Genomic DNA, 20,908 nt, shown 5'->3' on the forward strand with positions numbered 1-20,908 from the left:
TTGATTCAGAGGAGATCTGATGAAAGTTATTGTATGTTGTTCCTTTGGGTAGATGGCCAGCGGTATAAATTTGTTAAATAAATAAATAAATAAATATTTATCACTACAGCCAAATTAAATAGTTTAAAATCCAGCCATTTTGCCTTTGAATCTCAAATAAAATATTATATTCCATGTTTGATTCTCATTGTTGAATTGAATCTTGGGAACTTTGCATGTCCCTATTACAGGTAGTCCTCAGCTTTTGTCCATTTGTTCAGCAACTGTTTGAATTTGTGATGGTGCTGAACGAGGGGATCTTATGACCGGTCCTCAGAGTTCTGGCCATAGCAGCATTCCCGTGATCTTCCCACAAGCAAAGTCAATGAGGAAGCCAGCAGGAAGTTGGAAATCGCGGTCCTCACATGAGGTCCTCACTTAACGATCTGCGATGAATCACTTAACAACAGTAACTGGGGATTACCGGAACTGCTGTCATGCTTTATGAACACAACGCTTAGCGATATAAATTCTGATTCCAATTGCCATTGTTAGCTAAGGACTTCCTGCATGAATTACTAAGGATGTCCAGTGAAATGATTTCTTGCTCAAACTATAGAACACTGGAGTTCTTACAGAAACTCCAGTCACTTCAGTGCAGTTAGAATTAGTTTCTCTTGGATTGTAGCAATGATAATTTATGCCAGCCCTAGAAATGATAAAGGCTCAGTTATACATTATGCCCCCTTTTAAAATTTAATTGGTTCCTTGGCTACTCATCCATAGAGAAATGGGTTAGCTCAGAAGAAAGGATTTGACTGGCATCCCTTAGTAATATCAGTTAAGCCTTGTGTCTGTCATCATCCAGCCCACTGGGTTGAAACTGAATTCAGTCCTCCTCCAAAATTAGTTCTGCATCTGCCATAAACAAATTAATCTGAAACATTGTAAGACTAAGGGTAAGTCACAGTGTAACCTACCTGAAGCTAGTTTTCATCTGAGATCCTTCTCCAGCTGCCCCCAGGCCAGTGAAGCAAGGGCAGGGATATACAAGAAAGAACAGTCTATTGGTTGAATGCCCTTCCCAAACAGCAGGTGACAATCTTTTCAGACAAAAAGAATATTACAGTAAATGATAATGATTGCTGTTATTTTTATCTGTACAGTCTTGCTATTTCCATTATATTATATGCTTTTAACAGATTTCTACATTGCCAGAGAACTAAGATGGTTAGGTTGTTTAGGAATGTAATACTTCAATTCATTTTCCAGTAAATAAATCAAGTGTACTTTCAGTCTAACAATGGCCTGCCAGCTGCTGAAACAAGCAGAAGGAAGCAAGCTGTCACCTCTTATGTGTCCTAGGCTTAACCTACAGTTCTCTACGCTTCAGGCTCCTGAGCCAATATTTGTAGGCTGCCTTTCATATAGGGAAAAATAAATATCATTGAAACCTGCAAGAGCTATTCAGGCAGCATAATAAATATTTTTCACCATATGGGTGAGATTTTCATAGCATCCCAATGGATACTGGAGTAGTTTCTTATCATGCTGGGTGTGCGTTGCTGGCAACATGTTAAATTGCGCTCAGTTCTTCATCAGCCCAATAGCCCTTTCTTGCTTGAGGATAAATTCCAAAGAGAATTATTTGTGACCTTTTTTTAACCCTTGATCAAAAGTTCTTATTATATTCATGGAGTACTACTGCAGCCATGTGCTCCATCCATGGCTGTCCATATCACCATGAACAAACGAGTTTTTAGGGGGATTGTGATAAGTTTAGTGGAATTGAGTCCTCCTGCTAACTGCAATCCCAGATTGTGGTAATGTACTATTTCCTATTAGATATTCTTTTTTAATGTGGAGAGGTTAAAGTGGAAAGGATGACCAGTGCAGAGTTCCTTGGTTCTCCAAAGATATTAATATGCATATTTGAAAAACCTTTAATTGTCCATGAAGTATCTCATGCAGTAGATTTTCACAGTGTATAAAAGACTATGTTGCAATGTATTTGTTCATCTTTAAAAGGCCATAGAGCTTAGCTGTTTTCATTTCAGTATAAAAGTTATGAGATTATTGATTCAGTAAAAGTTTGTAATGATTGCATGAGTCATTGTTAGATCTATGTATGGTATCTTTAACTGACCCATGATTTGTCTTACCTATTATGACATCACATTTTTTTTCTGAATGCAGGCTCCCTATTCCAATGTCCCCACAAAGAGATGGGGTAATTTGGGCCATAATGCATCTTCTGCCAGGGTGTGAGTAAATGTAGAAGCTATGCAAGCCTGCCTTTCTTTTGTCCATATGCTCTCATACTAGAGAGTTTCATGATTTTAATTGGTCTGGGCCTCATGCCAGAGGCTTCAATACTGCCTCCCCTTAAAGGTAGGGAGCCTTATATAGCTTTAGATATTACCTACTAACCAGTAGAAGGCCCTCCATGACTAGCTTTGTCCTCACTGGGATTCTTCAGGCATAGGTATCCTCCAATCAAGCTGCCTACTGTGCATTTGGCCCACCACACATTCTATTATTGCTATTGTCTTTTAAAAAGAAAAGAAATGTTGGTGTATCAGTGCACCAGTGTACCTTGATGGAGATATGCAGGAGTCATTGCCTAAGCAAAAGAATCTGAAGCATTATTTAAGTTCAGAATCTTGAGATAACATTCAGAAGTGGCTCACGCAGTCACCTTCCTAATTTACTGAACAATAAGGAGAAGGAGGTACAGCACAATCAGACTTGCAAGATAGCCAATCTCAATAAAAGTAGTTTTAACCTTCCTGTGGAGTGGATTTCCTGGTCTGATCTATCTAGTGGGGTTGACAAACAGTCATCATAAAGGTGGTTGGAGTACTAGCCAAATAACAGTTAATTAGCAAGCCATTACTGTCTGAATTTGGACTTGTTATCTAGCACGGGTTACCCATGGTTATTTTGGCTTAGGGTATAATTAAGCATACTCAGTGTTTCTATCATGTAGATGTATTTTTCTCATACACTAATATAACCTGTTATCATTTTGTTTCTCTTAACTCATAATCTGCTTATCAGGTTTATAGAAAAGTGGTTTACCTGTTAAGATAGGAAAAAAGAATAGAAATAAACTCTTTAATTATTCTGTTTAGTCTACTTTATTAGATAAGGCCACAGAACAAATGGGGGCGGGGGGTATCATTCCCCACTGTTCTCTTCTGGAAACTCAATAATTATATCTAGAGTGGTATGTTTAGATTTCTTGTGTTAACTAACCAGGAAATTATGAAAGAGTGAAATAATCACAATAGCTTGGAGATAAGACTGTAGTACTTTCCATGTATATAACCAAACACTTGAGTTGGGGTGTATTGCTGTAATAAGTAAGCGTTGACAGCTATTTATGTCAGGCTTGTTTAAATTTGCAAACAGAACTTGACAAAACTAAAGCAAGTGTCAAGAGGTTGGTCTACACTTGGTTACACTACATAATGTGATATGAAGACATTTCAGAAAAGTTTAATGTAATAAGGAAAAATTGTGTGTTTGTTGGCCAAAAAGCCAGATCATCTTAAACCAACACAACTGACATGATATATGAGGATTTCCTGTTTTAAGAGTAGATTTAAAGCATCAAGAGTAGACAATGCTAAAACCTACTAGACTTTCAGTAGAAAGTTTGCAACCAGCTACAAGGAGACATTTGACAATAAAATCTGTAATGAATCAATGAAGTTTAATGTTAGTTTTCCAGATAAAGCAAAAGAAAGGACATACATTTGTACCTAGTTGCTTAGCTTGACTAAAGTTCATATATGTGCAAAGAAATATTGTCTGTAGATTATTATTAAAAGATATAAAATAATTAGAACTTAATGAATTCTGCATTAGGAAAAGATAAGATCCTGCACTATTCATAATTTTGCACCAAAAATAACTGATATCCCAAATTAAGGAGTATCCTTATATGTCCATATACTTACTTTATACACTTGTTCTGCTTTTATTACCTAAGAAACAGTAAGGATCTATTTAGAAAGATTTCAATGTCTGATATTTTATCAAGCATAACAGTATAAGTATTGCCACCTTTAAAGGGCAGAAGTTCTCCACTGAATAATCTCAGTTCAAAGGAAAGATTGAGACTGTGATGATAGAGAATATAAATAGCTTAGGACTGAAGTGTTGGGTTATGGAGGTTCTCTTAGGTTGGCTTTCCATCTGTAAACATTTCATTAACTGCCTAGTGCTATGCTCTTGGAGAAGTGAAGTGGAATATATAGTTGCCTGTCCTATAATTGGGTGGCTGTGTGGTTAGGTGTGGTTCTCTCTGTCACATTGTTATCTGCTTCTTTTTATGCTGATGTGGTGCTATTTCCTGCTAATCTGGGTGTTGGAGAATAGTTGTATGGTAAAGAGGAAACGTTGTGTGAACTGGGCTGTACTCTCAATCTGTTTGAACTTTGGGTATGTCTTTTAAATGTTCCATAGATGGTATCTACTATCTTTCCATTAACACTTGGACATCTTAAAATCCTTTCATCCATCTTCCCATCTTTAGTAAATGTTCTGCCAAATTCATCTAGATGCTCCAGTTTTTTTGCCACTTATATATAACTTGAAATTATATTATTGCAATTATATTATTGCAATTACTCAATTTTCTCTGCCAAATGTAATCTTGGACTTTGATACATTAGTTTTCAGATCCATACTCCTTGTTGGATCATACAATCTATCTTACATTCAATGCAGTTCATTCAGGTTCTCTGCCAACAACACAGCATCAAAAGTACATGTATATTAACATTTCCAGTCAACCTATCTCTAACATCGCCCCAATGCTCCTTATAGTTTTATCCAATCAAGGGGCATGACACATCCTTGTCTTAGTCCCTGTTCAGGATTGAATCATTTACTAATCATTCCATTTATTCTCAGGCATACTTTCTTCCATATATTCCGCTCTTATTCTATTCAGCAAGTAACTTTCAATTCACATCCAAACAAAATATTCTATAATTCAAGCCTATTCATTTTTATGCTTTCTCTAAATGAACAAATGTATAATAAACTTTCTTTTCACATTCATTCATTTCTCAATGACCTGCTGAAGAACCCAGGATAAAACTGCATTGCACTTGCTAGATTTTGCTTATTGTCAGTTCTGGTATCCTTTCAATCAGAATTCTGCTCAACACGTTCAAAGACACCCTTAACAATCACTCTGTCACTCTTGCATTCCATCTTACTACCTTTCCCTTTTAATAGCGGAAAAATAAAGACATTCTTCCAGTCATCAAATACAGATGCATTCTTCATGCACAAATTAAACAAATTGCCCAGCTACTCCATAACAAACCACATTCAATTTTAACATTTCCACAGCTACATCATATACATCTGCAGGTTTACCATTCTTCAATATTGTGATAATGTTTAAGAGTTACTTTTCATCCATTTTTTTTCTTGGACATTAATATTATAGTATTTGCCTCAATTCCATTCTTTGGCATACTGTATGACTATCATTCCCATAACAATCTCTAAAATACTCCTTCCAACATTTTCTCTTTTCAGTTTCATCCCAAACCATCTCATGGTTTTTATTTTTTATTTCACTCACTCTTTGGAGGCTCCCTGTTTAGCTCTTGTCACCCACTCCCAAAACAATTTATTTGCTCCACCAAGCATCCCTTTCATTACTGACATCAGCAGAGCCTGTACCACTTTGTTACATAATTCTTATCACTCTGTTCCAAACAGCTTCCACATCCTTTTTCCTTAATCCATTTTCCATTCATTTTTTTGGAAGAGTAATCTTTTTTAAGGAAAAAAAAATGAATGTGGAAGAAAAAGCTGTGAAAGAAATGGAGAAAGTAGAATAACTGCAGGAAGAGAAAGTATAAATCCTGTATGAAAAAAGTACTAGATTATTATGGCTGTCCCCCAACCAGAACTTCTGGTCTAGCATGTATTCTTTATTAATTATCTCACTCTTTCATCACAAAATCATCATCAAATCAATTATCTTTCATTTCATCTGTTAACTCATGCTCTTTACAGTTTACATTTTTTGAACCCATGTCTCAATAATCTACATGTTGTGGTTGTTTTTAGATGGATCCAGAAATATTACCCTGTGCCATCCACCATGGGACTGGTCAGATGAAGCTTTCACATAATGCCTTTTAGTAAATATGTGGACCTAACCAGCAAGGTAAATTTGTATGTGTGTTTGTGTGTGTGTGTGTGCTTAAATGTTGTTTTTTTTAATCTATAAGCACTATTCTCTTTTAACATGGTTACAACTACTAGAGACTTAATCCTAAGGAAAACCAAGCCTAGATCTTTGATGGAACACCTTGAAGCCTTTTACCATTTGAAGGATTGGTTATATATAAAAACACGCTATGAACACCTTGCTAAGAACAATTTTAATAATTATAATTAAATCCTTGCCTTCAAATAGTTGATAATAATCTATCATAAATTTTTAATAGACCATAACTATGTATGTTATACAACATAACATACTACGTAAGTAAGTGAATCAGTTGCTATTCTAGTTTTTAATTAATCATGGTCCTTCCATGTTCCAAAACTGTTAGCGGGTGATATGACTGAAGATTATCTGTGTGACTGATAATTTGTGGATTTTGAAAATACATACCACAACAAAATGTCAATACTAGTGGTTTTTAATCATATACATGATCCTCTTATTGCTAATACTGCAGTTATATTTATTCAGGATTTTTTAAAAAAATCACAAAGGAGCTGCTAGTAGAGGAATGCTATGACTTGCTGGAGAGAGAGAAAGAGCTTACAGTTTATTTGAGATTTTAATATCTCATCTTGCAGATTATGGATTAAGTTTTCTACTGTACTTTTAGCTTAAAAGACTCATAGCCTTTCACATTCTGTAGCCCTTTACGTTTTAGTATTTGTTATAACCTTTGGATTATACATTTCAAGCAATGTGTTTTTCTTTCTTTTTGCATATTAAGATGCACTTGCGTTTTATACATATTTCCATGTCAAAGGAAACAAAGCACTTTTGCACAGCCAAACCACAGTTGTGATTTGATGATTCATTCTCTTTCCAATGGCTTAACCAGGCAAAACTACCCCAGAACTCTTGCCAGATCATCTGGCAGTTTTGCAGGGTAGTCAAACCAGCTAAACAAGCAGGCTGATCATAGTGGCAAATCCTGTTTCTCTTACTCCCTTCCCACCTGTCTCAACACTTCTTTTTACTTTCAGTTACACCCTGTAATGGTCCTTATTAACCCTCACAATAAGTGAAGCTACAACTGTACTACTAAACAAACACAGCCGCAGGAATTTGCAATATAATTTCTTCATAGATTGTATCTTGGAACGCCACCATTTCCTAAACTGAAAGCTCAATTCTAAGTCTCAAAATACTCATTCGAGACAATGATAACATAAATAAACTAATGCTGGATTCCCTTTTTGATATTGATATGAGTGAATGAAGAGATATGTGAACAGAGGGGGAAAAAAAGCAAGAACACAAACAATCAAAGCCAAGAACAAGAACAAAAACCCTAAAGAACTGATAATAACATTGAGACATCTATATGTCATAAAATAGGCCTTAGAATGGCTTGTGTTAAATTCAGTAAGCAAATTAACAATGCAGAGGAGGAGGATGACAACGAGGACGGGGATAAGAAGGGTGAGAAGAAGCCCCCCCCACACACACACACCAACAGCAAGTGGCGGTTAGTACATGGATCTACCCAGGTACAGTAATTGGACTCTCCATTTTTAGCTTTGAGAGGAATTGCACTTCCCCAAATAGGACTGGTGTGCAATCCAGGAGTTTTCCTGGACTCTCAGATCCTGCTCAAAGTGCCGGTGGCAGCTATAGCCAAGAAGGCCCTTGCACAGATTTGTCCCATGTACCAAATGTGCTCATTCCTGGACTGGGAGGCCCTTAAAAGTCCCTCCTCCCCTGGTCACCTTGCATATGGACTACTGCAATTCACTCAACATAGGACTCATCTTGAAGACCACCAGGAAGCTCCAGGTGGACCAAAATGTGGTGGCAACATGCCATGAGCAATTAGGAACATGCTGTAGTATGCTCATGTAACACATCTGCTATGTGATCTACCTGGGTTACTGTAGGTTTCCGAGTATTGGCTGCCACTTGTTGTTGTTGTTGTTTAGTCGTTAAGTCGTGTCCGACTCTTCGTGACCCCATGAACCATATTGCGCCAGGCCTTCCGGTCCTTCACTGCCTCCCTGAGTTTGCTCAGGATTATTTGATTTTAATTGTAAGCTGTCCAGAGTCATCCTCTGGGGGAGATGGGTGGCATATAAATTTAATAAATTAATTAAAAAAATACATTGTCTTTCTCCCACTGTTTCTGCTCATCCTGCAACATCAGAGAGAACTGGCATGCTCAGGTCCTAACTATTTATGGGGAAATGGAATGCATGTCTTTTCTTTCATGGCACCTGCCCTCTGGAATAGCATCTCCCCAAGAGATCAGAGCAGTTCTGACCCTGCTTTTCTTTAAATGTACCTTGAAGATCTGGCTCTTTCTGCCAGCTCTGGGCTAGGATATTTTGTTCTTCTCGGTCTCTCAGTCTTCTTCTTCCTCTCAACCCATTCACTCTTCGCTCATACATTTGTTTTGTGCTTCCATCCTCACTCATTCTCTCTATATGGTTAAACCATCTCAAAGCAATTCTTTCATACTGCCCACTTCTGTACTCAGTCCATATTCATTCAGCATTCGTTCATGCTTACCCTATCTCTTCTTTTATTACACATGCATCTTAATAATCACATTCAAGTTACTTTTATATCTCTTGACATAACCAAATGAATGAGTCGTAACTAAGAATACTACTTAGCTAAGTTAAGCACTTAAAGTCCTAAACAAGGAGAGTTAAGAAAATGTTTAACCTTGGAGCTCTTGATTTCAAAACAGGAAGCCAAGGAGCAATGCCAATTCTATTACAGAAGTACAGTGCACAAAGAAAGGAGACTAAGTTTCAGTAAAATAGTTGATAAATGGATTTTACTTTTCCATTTGAACCAAATGCTGTTGGAACTGTAGCCATTGCTTTAAGGCTGGAAAGGCAGAGGGGGGAAAAATAATCCTTGCCAAAGTTAAAACTGTAAAATACGGAAAAATTTGTTGAGCAGCTGAGTACAACAGATGGAATGATCTTAAGGGAAATAAACAAAGTTTGGGAACGCAAGCAACATGTTCTAGCAGTCTTCAATAACCTCACAGATTTTTTAGAATCAGAAATATAATAGAAACTTACCAATGCTAAATATTTGCCAGCACCATCTTAAAGAAGAGAAATAAGTAAGTAGAATGCATGGAATAGAAATTGGAGCCATGGTGTACAGAGGAGGCAAGGTGCATTTTTGAGTAGGAAAGCTGACTGCCACATGTTAGAGTTCTGAAAGAAACATAATAGTATATCTTACCTTAATACCAAAGAGTTTGTAAGCAGGCAGGTAATGTAGGACAAATTATTTGTCTAGAGTGGCACTGATGGCCTCACTTTGAAGATGCTCTGGGAAGAAAGCCTGAACATTGGTGTTGTTAAACAAATGCTATTTCTTTGGGGAAACTGGAATGGAGAACTATCACTTATGCCACAGAGGGAATTCAGGAAGAATTAATAGTATGCAGGAGTGTGTGGGGAGTGTCAAAAAAATCAAGATGGCATCTGTGACAGTGTGATCAAAGTCTTGCTTTTTTACATGTATCACCCAACATATATAAAAAGGGGACATGCATATTACACATTTGACTTTAACATCCCCTTTCCCCAGATGCCCTTATAGAATGTAATAATTCTCTAAAATGAGCAAATTCCAATTCAATTGGAATTCCAATTCAATTGTGTTTATCAATTTGCATCAGTAGAGAAATAGGTAAATGTACACCGGGGTTAGTGAAATTTATACATTATCTTAAAGTACCTGAGCTAGCTTTCAGGAAGGTATGTATAGAGAGTACATTAAAAAAGTATTAATATTCTCAGCAAGAGGCACAACAACAAGCTTTCTCTAAGCATTCACAACTTAAAAGAAATCTGATGTTGAAAAACCAGCTTGAAAAAATTTATTGGATACTTTCATAAAATTTGAAAAATGTTAACACTGGGTTTTCTTTAATGTATCAGTTGTGATTGCTTGAACATTAAGCAAAACAAAATACCAGATCACATAACTAGCCGGTGCAGCACTTCATTATAGAATTATAGATAGACTTTAATGCATTTTAAGCAGATTTGAGCTAGAACTAAGTGATTTAGTGTTGGAATAGTAAACATTTCACCTATGTGTCTATTGTATTTTCTCTTAATGTACTTCTGAGCGTTTGTGTTCTTTAAAAGCTCAAAATGGCAGCTGTGACTTGGGATTGATGACCCACCCCTACTGATACTCATTGCACATATCTATAAAATGGCAGGACTTTGATTGTGTGGTTGTGGGCACCATCCTGACTTTTTTGATGTTTGTGGTAGGCTCTGCAATCCTAGAATACTGTCTATTCAAAAGTAAGGCCCACTGAATTCAATGAACTTTACTCCAAGGTGAGTGTGTATAGAATTGCAATCCAAGTCAGGATCCAATCCTTAGTTTAGTGCCAGTCTTTCCATTTTAAGGCCAGAAGCTTGTGAGAAAAAAAAAAAAAAAAAAACCAAGCAGTCTCAAGGAACTGTTGTATTTGCCCTTTCCACAGTGCCAAACCCCAACAGTTACGTAACAGAGGTCATGAAGACAAACTATGCATTGAGGAAGAGAAACTGCAGTGAGGAACTTGTGTCATGCTTGACTTGCTACAACCTGGGGTCAAGCCTTCTCTGTAACCAGCCCAATGTTGGGGAATATATTCCTGGATGACTGGATAAGCATAAGCTATTTGTCTGGTTTTAAAAGGGTTCTGCCTAAAAGATACTTCCAGGTGATGTACTTCCTAGAAGGTAGCTGGTGGCAAGAACTACCAAGCCATAGACCAAGGTGAATTGATCCTGAGGGCTTCTGGGAGAGGAAGTCTGAGACCTCCAAACTTTTACTATAAAGGCTTACACACACACACACACACACACACACACACACACCCAAACCCCAGAACCCTGTGGACAAGAAGCCTTGATAGTCACTGGTATAATGTAATTAGTTAATTACGTAAAGAGCACAAATATTTTAAAAAAATAAGAATTTTCTCTTAACCAATCTGGTAACATAATAGCACTGAAGGTGTAGCCTATAAATAGTATGCTTAAAAACACACATAAGTAAAAACACGGCGGAAGCCATTTTTGAAAAGTATGGTAAGCATATACTGGGAATTAAGATATATTCACAAACCTGCTCCTACTGATGGAAAATATGAGAACACTTGTATCATGAAGCTACATTTTTTCTTTTACTGTTGCCTTCAGTCACAATGTTTAGATTTTTTTACACACTTTATCAGTGGCAAAGTTCATATCATTATGCATAAACTCATCAAAAAGTGGAAATTTTTGTACTGAACAATCCACATATGGAGCATGATATTTGCCTTTGTATATGTGTCTTGGCCAGCATTTCAAGGCACAAGAAAACCAGAGCATGAAGCGCGACATGAATTCCATTATCTTTTTGAATATGGGTTTGGGGAAAAGGGCACTTCCAAGAACAGCTTGTATCCAATCTATATTGTTGGTATCAAAGCTTCTTTTACTAGTACATATTCAGAAGATAGTTGAGTCTGACCATGAACATTATAATAGGCATGTTTCAAATCAATTATATTCATTAAAGCCTTTTAGACTTGACAATAACCTTCAAGGTTCAGTGTGCTGCTTTGTAAATATTTGACTTTTATAGGAACAGATTGAGATCTGGCTGTTCCGGCATTAGTTTTCCATTACAAGGTACTATGAAAAGACAGCCCGGGGTGGTGTGGGGAGGAGGAGAAGTGATTTATTAGAATATATACAACAGTTCATTAATACTCTTATAATTTAAATATGGTTCAGTTTTTAAACTTGGGCGATCATGAAACTGGCATATTACTTTGCTAACTACGTATCTTACTTGAATATGAATTCACACACACACACACACACACACACTGAAGGTTATACATTATAGTAAGTATTTTTATTTTAGTAGACATTCAGAATGGATATTTAGGTATGCATCTAATAATTCAATATGAGAAATAACCAAACATGTCATACAGGATTACTTTCAGTTTCCCATAATTGGCTGTAATTCTTTCTTGAATGAACCCATCCTTGTAAGCTAGCTTTGTCTTTACATACATCTGGTTCACATGTAATGATCTGGTTGGTTTGGGCTTTGCATGATGTTTGAATCCATTGGTCATGGCTTCATGGTAGACATAAATCAGTTCACTATGGCTTAATTAATAAACTAAAGATAAAAAAATCCTCCTTTGGCTGAGTTCATCATATATGCTCAGCTGTGTGGCTTCCCAGCTTAGCACACTGTAGTATGTGTTGATCTACCCATTATGGTTACTGAGAATACAGCTCAGTGTGTTTTGTGAGTCCTGTAAAAAACCATGATTACTAAACTACAGCTAGCATTTGACAGAGCTCAGCAGATACTACCTTCCATATTACATCTAGTTAGACAGCCTGAAAATGATTGTGTCACAAGTGACTCATAGACATCCACCCAGATTACCCATAACTGACTCAATATTCAAGTGAAACAAAACAAACAACAAAACACAAAACACATTCACACAGCCCAGATCATTATTATTCAAAAGATTAGGAAGCTTGGAACACTTCTGTGTGCACTGTTAGGTAATCCACAAGAGCAGCAGTCTCTTGGAAAAACAGTTGCTGGTCATCTGTAGAAGTAAATGGGGCTACATACGGCCGCAACAAGGCATGGATAAAGCTAGCTAGCAAGTTAATTAACTGGACTTGCTATATCAAAGAGACATTATGAAAATAACAGAGGTTTGTTTGTCTAATAAAAATCAAATAGAAACTTTTAGAAGTTTCTGTCAAAAATGTGCACAGACAAATATATAATGTAAGAGCTGACTTTGCACCTAATGGAGCATAACATTCATTTACAGGAGTTGAATGGAATGGAATCCTATCTCACAGAGCTTTGTTGATCTAACTGGGTCATGTTGTTCCATGTGAGCATACCTCTTTGGAGTGCAACAGAGCCTTTCTTTAGACCAGTGTTGTCCAAACTTGGCCGCTTTAAGATGAGTGGACTTCAACTCCCAGAATTCCCCAGCCAGCATGGCTGGCTGGGGAATTCTGGGAGTTGAAGTCCACTCATCTTAAAGCGGCCACGTTTGGACAACACTGCTTTAGACAATTCTTCTGTTCCATGTTGCACTTTTGTAATGTAAAACCAAACCACAGCAGAGTCACAGGGAACCTCTAAACATGGCATCCCTTAACATTATTCCTATTTAACAGTGATGCTAATTTATTTCCAGCTCATATGGGGTGTACTTGAAACCTCTGGAAATATACTTGGTTGGGGGTTGAGATGTTGTAGCTCTGAGGAGTTTCTCCATTGGCAGAAACTCTTGGTCCCACCATGCCTGTTACTTGAGTCTAGTAGGTATCTTACAGAGATTGATGATTATTCAGCTCCCCCCTCCCCACAGGAACCGCTGAAAGTCTTTGCAGACAGTCAGATAAATAAATGCAATGTGAAGTATGGAGGGCAATGTATGTGATTTTTTTTTAAACTCCCTTTTGCATGCAGTGGCACAGGAGGATTTTCTTTTCTGCAGCAGCTGTGACTCATCAGTGCCAGGCAATTATTTTTGCTTCTTTTTCTCAGAATGGCAAGGTTAGGAGAAGTGAAGGCAAGCTGCTTTTGAGGAATTCGGAAGTGAAAGCATCGCAGTGTGGACCTACCCACCCAGATCAGTAGAGGCCTTTCCAAACTTGACATCAAATAGCGATGAAATGCATGGACATCCTCAGGGAGGAATGAGGAGGAGCAAATTATACATGTGCTGATGTCATCACACAAATGGCACAGTTTGTACTTAGGTCAGACATTAGGATGCCAATATATAATGGTGATATTTATGTGATGACATAGTCCTTCAAGTTCCATCATTTTGGTGGAGTGGTTTGCTGCAGATACCACTGATTAATTCTACTGATGTTTTTTAAAGAAAAGAGCTAATGTGATTTATTTTTAGTAACTGGAAATAACTCAGTATAGTCTTATCTGAGTTATTATCAAACTTCACCCCAGCTTCCTTCCCTGGGCTACCGTGCATGTAGGAACAATTGTAAGAATCTGCAACAAGTGTGTTTTAAGAAGGGATCAGGTAGGTAGTGTGTATTCTCCAGGTCATATGCAAGAGAAATCAGAGCAGTTTTTCCAGGGACAGAAAATACTAATCATGGAGGGCCACCAAAAGGCAGAAGTGCGGATTAATGGAAAAAGATTTGGATCCAAATTTCTCTTAGCTCTCTCTCTCATACCTCCAAACAGCAGGAAGTCAAGTTGATCTAAGTTTATTCCTTCTCTTTGTTTACAATGAGAGGGAAAATGCAAACAACACTAAACAACACCTTCAAATAAGAGGATAGGGAATGTAAATTCAAAAGTTCAAATCTTCAAACTTGCCCTCCATCTAGCGGGGTGATGGTAATGCTCCAGGTAGTGCCAAATTCTCATTTAATTTGATTACGGAAGAGTTGCTTTCATTTTCATGGTTGGCATATGGTGTTCTTGCTATAATTTGTGTTTTTATTGCTTTTTTTAAAATTGTGAGCTGCCTAGAGTCAGTTTGGGGTCAGTCAGCACTTGAATCAACTAACTAACTAACTAACTAACTAACTAACTAACTAACTAACTAACTAGCGGCTTGAAGACTCTGTGTGACTGTCAGATTCATTGTAAAATTATTTTTCTAGTGGATCTGGGGCACCTGTAGTTCTCACTGAAATCCCATGGGAAAACACCATCTGCGAGGCAGTCTCAGCAGCCAATGCAGAGGAAGTTTTGCCTGAAGCAATTTAGAAAAAATGCCCCCCAATTTCTCTGTCCGGAAATTGGGGGAAGAATTTTGAAATGTTATAGGTGCTCAGCTGATGTTCTAACTTGATTATAGAATTAGTATCTTTTAGTATCCAATGCAAATAATGGCTAGAGGTGCATTTCATCATATTCGAAACCTAGCTTAGCATCTGCTGACAGATAGGTAGCCACTTAGACTTATAAACAACTATAGGAGTTAATCCAGGAACTAAGCTAGTCAAGCAGAGCTAACAAAAAAGTCTGGAAAATCTCACTGTTCAAACAAGATAATAGTTTCAGCTGGAGGTTTTACAGGCCTTCTTACCCAGAATTGACCAAAATGGCCAGCTTGGACAAAGACAGCTAGTTCAGATTATTACTAGGAAGATCTTGCAAGCAGCACTTGCAAGGGCCAACTGCATGTGGAAAAGAAGGTTGCTAGTTCTAACCCTTGATAGATCTATTTCATGAAACTTTGAAAAAATCCATTGAAACATTAAGGAAACAAACATACAAGATTTCAGTAGCTGCACATATTTTTCAGAAACCTGACTTTTGTAATTTTAAACTTTGAGATGGAACTTGAATGTATACTGTATATATATATATACATGTACAGCTACACATATTGTATATATACACATACATACACAGATGTATCACACACACAAATGTGTTGAGTAATCTAAAGCCAGTCTTCCAGGCTGGCTGCAAACGGAAGAAGTTTATAATGTCCTAAGACTTCTCTAGAGTGTCAGGTTAGGAAAACTGATTTTAAACTGCTTTTATAATTCTACCTTTGCTGCTGTTCTACTTAAAACAAAAAGAAAAGAATTAATTGGTAGCTGAGTAGCACACATTACAAATACTAACCAACAACAAAAGCAACAAACCCTACCTCTCCTTGCCAACAGAAAATGCAGCACTCATTTACTGTTGTCCCCAAGGTGTAGATCTGAAGGGCAGAACACTTTGCACACATTCATCTTGGATACTAACCCACTGCGATGCTGCACCCATGCCTCTTGGGAAGGACATCACAGCAAGGAATGGCCAACCGAGCCCAGGGAGCTGTTTTCTGCTGTCTGCCAGACTGAACCACCTGTACCATCAAAGGTCACTGGTACTATGGCAGTGAGGGGCAGCACACGCTGCCCCCTTTCAACAAAAGCATAAATTGCTAGTCAAACAATAGGAAAGATTGAATGAGTCTAAAATACATAAAATCCCAGCTTTTCACCTGCTACTTCTTTCATCCCTACAGAATAGATCTTTTCCCTCCATTCCCTACCTCCTACATGTCTTGTCTTTCTAAGATTGTGAGCCTGGGAACAATTCCTACCCTTTAATTTGAAAAATTAATTTTAATTAAATTAAAATTTAATTTAATTTGAAATTAATTCCTTTGAAAACAATGGGCCCTTTCACACCACCATTTTTCACTCACCAATTCCTTCAAAGCAGTTTGAAAGCGACTAGCAATTGTCTTCTCCAATGCTGTCTTAAAATGCAGGGAACATGCTGAGAAAATCATGGGCCAATCTGTGCTCCCTCCAGTTGACCAAACAGAGGTGAAAAAAAGCCCCAGTCAGTGTCCTGCCCAGTTGCTGCAGTTCCCGAGGAACTTCAACACAAGAAAGGAAATAAATTGTCACCTCCCATGAAAAGCTACATGAGGGTGTGTTGTTAAAAAAAAGAAAAGAAAAATAAATACATAAATAAAAAAGTAGCACTGAAGCTGCTGTACTACCATCAAAAAATGCATCGAAGCAACTGATTCTATAACACCATCTTTGCAGTTTTGCATCTAGTTGTAGTTTCTAACCTTTCAGATCAAAGCTTCATTCCACTATAGTGTCTGGAGTGGGGGAAAGAGGAAAAGTTCTAAACCGGTAGACAGACTCCAAAATGTTCGCTTTAAAATGCATCTGAGATTGAGTCCAGGCTATTTGCAGCTCCTCCTATAGGCACAGTAATCCAGGTAGAGGGAACGGGTGAAATTGACAAAAGGTCTGTCTCTTTCCTCCTTGTCTTCTTAGAAGACCAGCCTGCCTGCAAACTGCCAGGCTGCTGCTTTTAATTATAACTTTTGATTCATGTTCTAGCTCAACATTTTTATCTATTTAAGGTTTGTATCTTCTCTTGCTGTGGGATTATGAAACCAGAGCAAAATGGAACCAAATGGAACCCTCAGCTTTTGAAATACTAAAGACAACAGTCTTTGTTGAGGCAGGAACACAGCTACAGGACACAGCTTTAGCAGTGTGTTTGTACACTGCCCTTTTTCTAAGGTTATAAAAGTTTTTTCTGACAGATACAACTGGTTTTCCTTCCACATCAAAAGACATACTTATTTCTCATCCCTTGTTCTCGAGAGGCAGAATCCCTCCTGGTGATTTATAGCACCTCCTAGTCATCCAGCCGTCATCTGGCTCTGCTGGGAGTTGAGCACAAATTTAATAAAATAAATAAATAAAAACACAGGCTCTAGTTTGTTTTGAAGAGGGTTGGAAGATACTAAAATATGTAAAGTCACTGGTTGGGAAATGGCCAGAAAGAGAAGTCATTTAATAAGAGATATTGCACTGTCAAACAAATAAGGAAGGTTCAGGAAATGTGAGGAAGAGATGACATAGAGGGATACCTTTATCTCCTTGAAATAGTTAGGAAATCAAAATGAACTCAACCATGTATAGTGCTTGTGTTCTCTATTACAATGGAATATTTCCTGCAGCAGAAATACAAGTGCTAATTTGCTCAGAGAGTGCACATTAAACCATAATGTGGTTTGGCTGGCTAGCCATTGAGTTGTGTGAAACCAGTTGATCAGGTCACTGGTTCCTCCCCTAGATTCTTGTTTTGAGAAGCAGAAAATATGCAAATTGTTTTTATTGGGTTTAGTTCTGCTTATATAGAATTGTTTGGCAATGATATGGTTCCAGGCTTTGCTGGATCCTGAAAATGTGAGTTCTGAGGATCATGCTATATTAAAAATATAGCTAAATCTTTTAATTTTTAAAAAAAGTTTAAAGTTAAAAAAGAAAGCCTAAAATCTGGATCAGGACCCTGCCGGAGTGTGTATACGTGTAAGAGTGAGAACCCATGCATAATCAAGGCTATTACGATATTGCATTTTGTGAACCAAAAGTAAATTTATCATGGAACTTCTATGGTCTAAAGTCCACTTTGACTAGAAGCATGATTTGTCATTCTCAGTTGGCAGATATATAATAAACAAACAGTACAATACAGTAAATATATTCTGCAGTGATTATGTATGCAAAGCAAGCACAGCAGCCATTCACTCCAGAAATATTTGGGGGGTTGATATCACTGAGTTATCTGCTATGATTCCAAGATCCCTTTTCTATCAGTCACTGATGGTTCAAGTCCTTTCAATGTATATGTGAATCTGGATTTTTTGTACCAGCATGCATCACTTGTAGTGGTTTCACTGAATTAAATTTGCCAATTCAAGAGTCAGACTAAATGAGTGAATATTTGTAATGCCATTAAAAAAAAAATCCTTGTAATCTTACTATGCTAAATTGTTTAATAGTTTATAAGCAAATTTTAAAATATTGTTCTCAAAAGCCCACTTTGAAATGAAATTGCCCATTTATTCTGATTTCTCCGTTCTTTGTTCTTTAACCAGTTTCTGATGCACAAGAGCATCTCTCCTCTTATCTGTCAGTTTGTTCTGAATATTTTAGTAAGGAACTTTGCTAAAGGCTTTTCAAGGTCCAAGTACATGCTTCGTTAACAGCTTCAAAAAAAAAAAAAAAAAGCCTAAAAGGTTAGTCAGTCAAGATTTACTTTTGCAGGAACCCTGCTGTTTCTTTTTCAGCAAGGTTTATACCCCCATATGTTTATTTTTTAAAAAATACTTTTTCACATGTTATGCAGAACCAACATTAAGCTAAGGGGCCTGAAATTTCTGCATTTCTCTGATCCTTTTTCCAAACTCCCCCCCCCCCCAGAAAACAAAAAAACCTTGAATTTGTATTGGCTACTTTCTAATCCTTTAGAACTGATTTTAAAAAGAAGTTGCACATTTCTGTTCGGTAATGGTATATTTTAGTTAAGAACCATTGAACAGATAAAACTATTCCTGTCACTTGTGGTAATTGCTAGAGTGGGCATCTTTGCCTGTATCATGTAAGTAGCTGTCTTTACAATATTTCTGCATCCTTTTTCAAGTTCAAAAATGTCAAGGATAAGAAGGCCTTCGTAACTTTGAACTCTTGTTAAATGAACGGTCATTAAGTGAGGACTACCTGTAGCCTCAGATAGATTTATGATGCTGAATTAGGGTTGCCACCTTTTTGCCTCTAACAGTTTCTTGATCTGTAACATGTGTAGCAGGTTAGCAAGTATTGCTCCTCATACTTAGAACAGCTGTGCCTGTTGGATTTGGCAAGTGCAGATTAGTGAATTTCCTAAAATTTGTTCACCGTTAAAAAAAAAAAAAACATTCGAAATTAAACATTAAAAAAATAAAAAAGACTTCTATTTAGGACTTTTGTTTGTTTGCTTGTTTGTTTCCCAAAAAACTTCTTTTTGGGACAAGGCAAACAACATGAATTTCTTCCTTACACCAGGAGCTAAATTCTGCAGGAGGAAAAGATTTTTCACAGGCACACATGAGCTTTCAGAAATATCTGTACTTAATCCATTATTTCCATTAAATGTACTCATATGCCTTAGTATCAAGGAACTAACTTAATCTGTTATTGCCTGATACAGTTCTTCAAATAAAAAGAAAAGAAAGCAATATTTTATTTACTTTCTGCTAACATTTTGTCAACTTGAAGGAGCTGTAATCTACTTTCAAGAACAGTATAAAAGCCTTAAAATATTTTCAAAGTACACCTTGGTCTTTCCAAAATTATCGCCATGATTTTTTTAGCAAAACTTTATTTATTTATTCAATTTATACTGCCATCCATCTGAAACATATGACTCTGGCAGCTAACAGAGAATAAAAAACACAATAAAAACATTATAAAGAACAATAAATAACAAATATAGGAGCCAAGATAAAACCAACCAACACCATCAACATAACCAACATAATAGCTCAACTGCACAGCCCAGGGCTCTAGACTCAGCAACAAAACCATGTTTTTAAGGCCTTATAGAAAGCCAGTAAGGTTGGGCAAATCTAATCTCTGGGGTAATGATATTTCAGTAGGCAGTTGCCACAACAGAAAAGGCTCTTCTCCAGAGACCTGCCAGATGACACTCCCTAATGGACAGGATCTGGAACATGCCTCTCCTGCTGGATCTCACAGGATGGATAGACACAGCTGGAGAGAGAGAGTCCCACTAAAACATGTCTTCTTGACAAATATAATTCCAGCATGTACTTCAATTGATCTTTGATGGAATATCTTCCAAACCATACTAAATTCTTTTTCCTCTACAGGTAGTCCTCACTTAAAAACTGCCCTGTTTAGCAACTGTTCAAAGTTACGATGCTGCTGAAACAGTAACTTTATGGCCAGTTCTCGCACTTATGACTGTTGCAGTGCCCCTATGGTCACATGATTGAGATTCAGGCACTTTGCAACCTGGCGGGCATTTATGACCATCATAGTGTCCAGCAGTCAACATCTGTGCTCTTCACAGACAGCTTCCGACAAGCAGAGTCAATAGAGAAGCTGGCAGTAAAATTGCAAGTCATGGTCACAACTGTGGTGGAAGTGAGGTTGTGTCTATCCATCCTGTGAGATCCAGCAACTTGTTGCAGTCATGTGATGTCTTGCTTAACAACCATATCATTTAGCAATGGAGTTGCTGGTCCCAATTGTGGTTGTTAAGTGAAGATTACCAGTATTACTATTAGCACTTTTTTCTGAACTGCCCCAGAACACAATTATAAAAGGCACTAAAAAAAAT

This window comes from Python bivittatus, unplaced genomic scaffold, assembly GCF_059951505.1.
Source record: "Python bivittatus isolate LINGU-HERP-01145 unplaced genomic scaffold, Pbiv_v1 ctg000070_np1212, whole genome shotgun sequence".
In the NCBI taxonomy this organism is placed as follows: Eukaryota; Metazoa; Chordata; class Lepidosauria; order Squamata; family Pythonidae; genus Python; species Python bivittatus.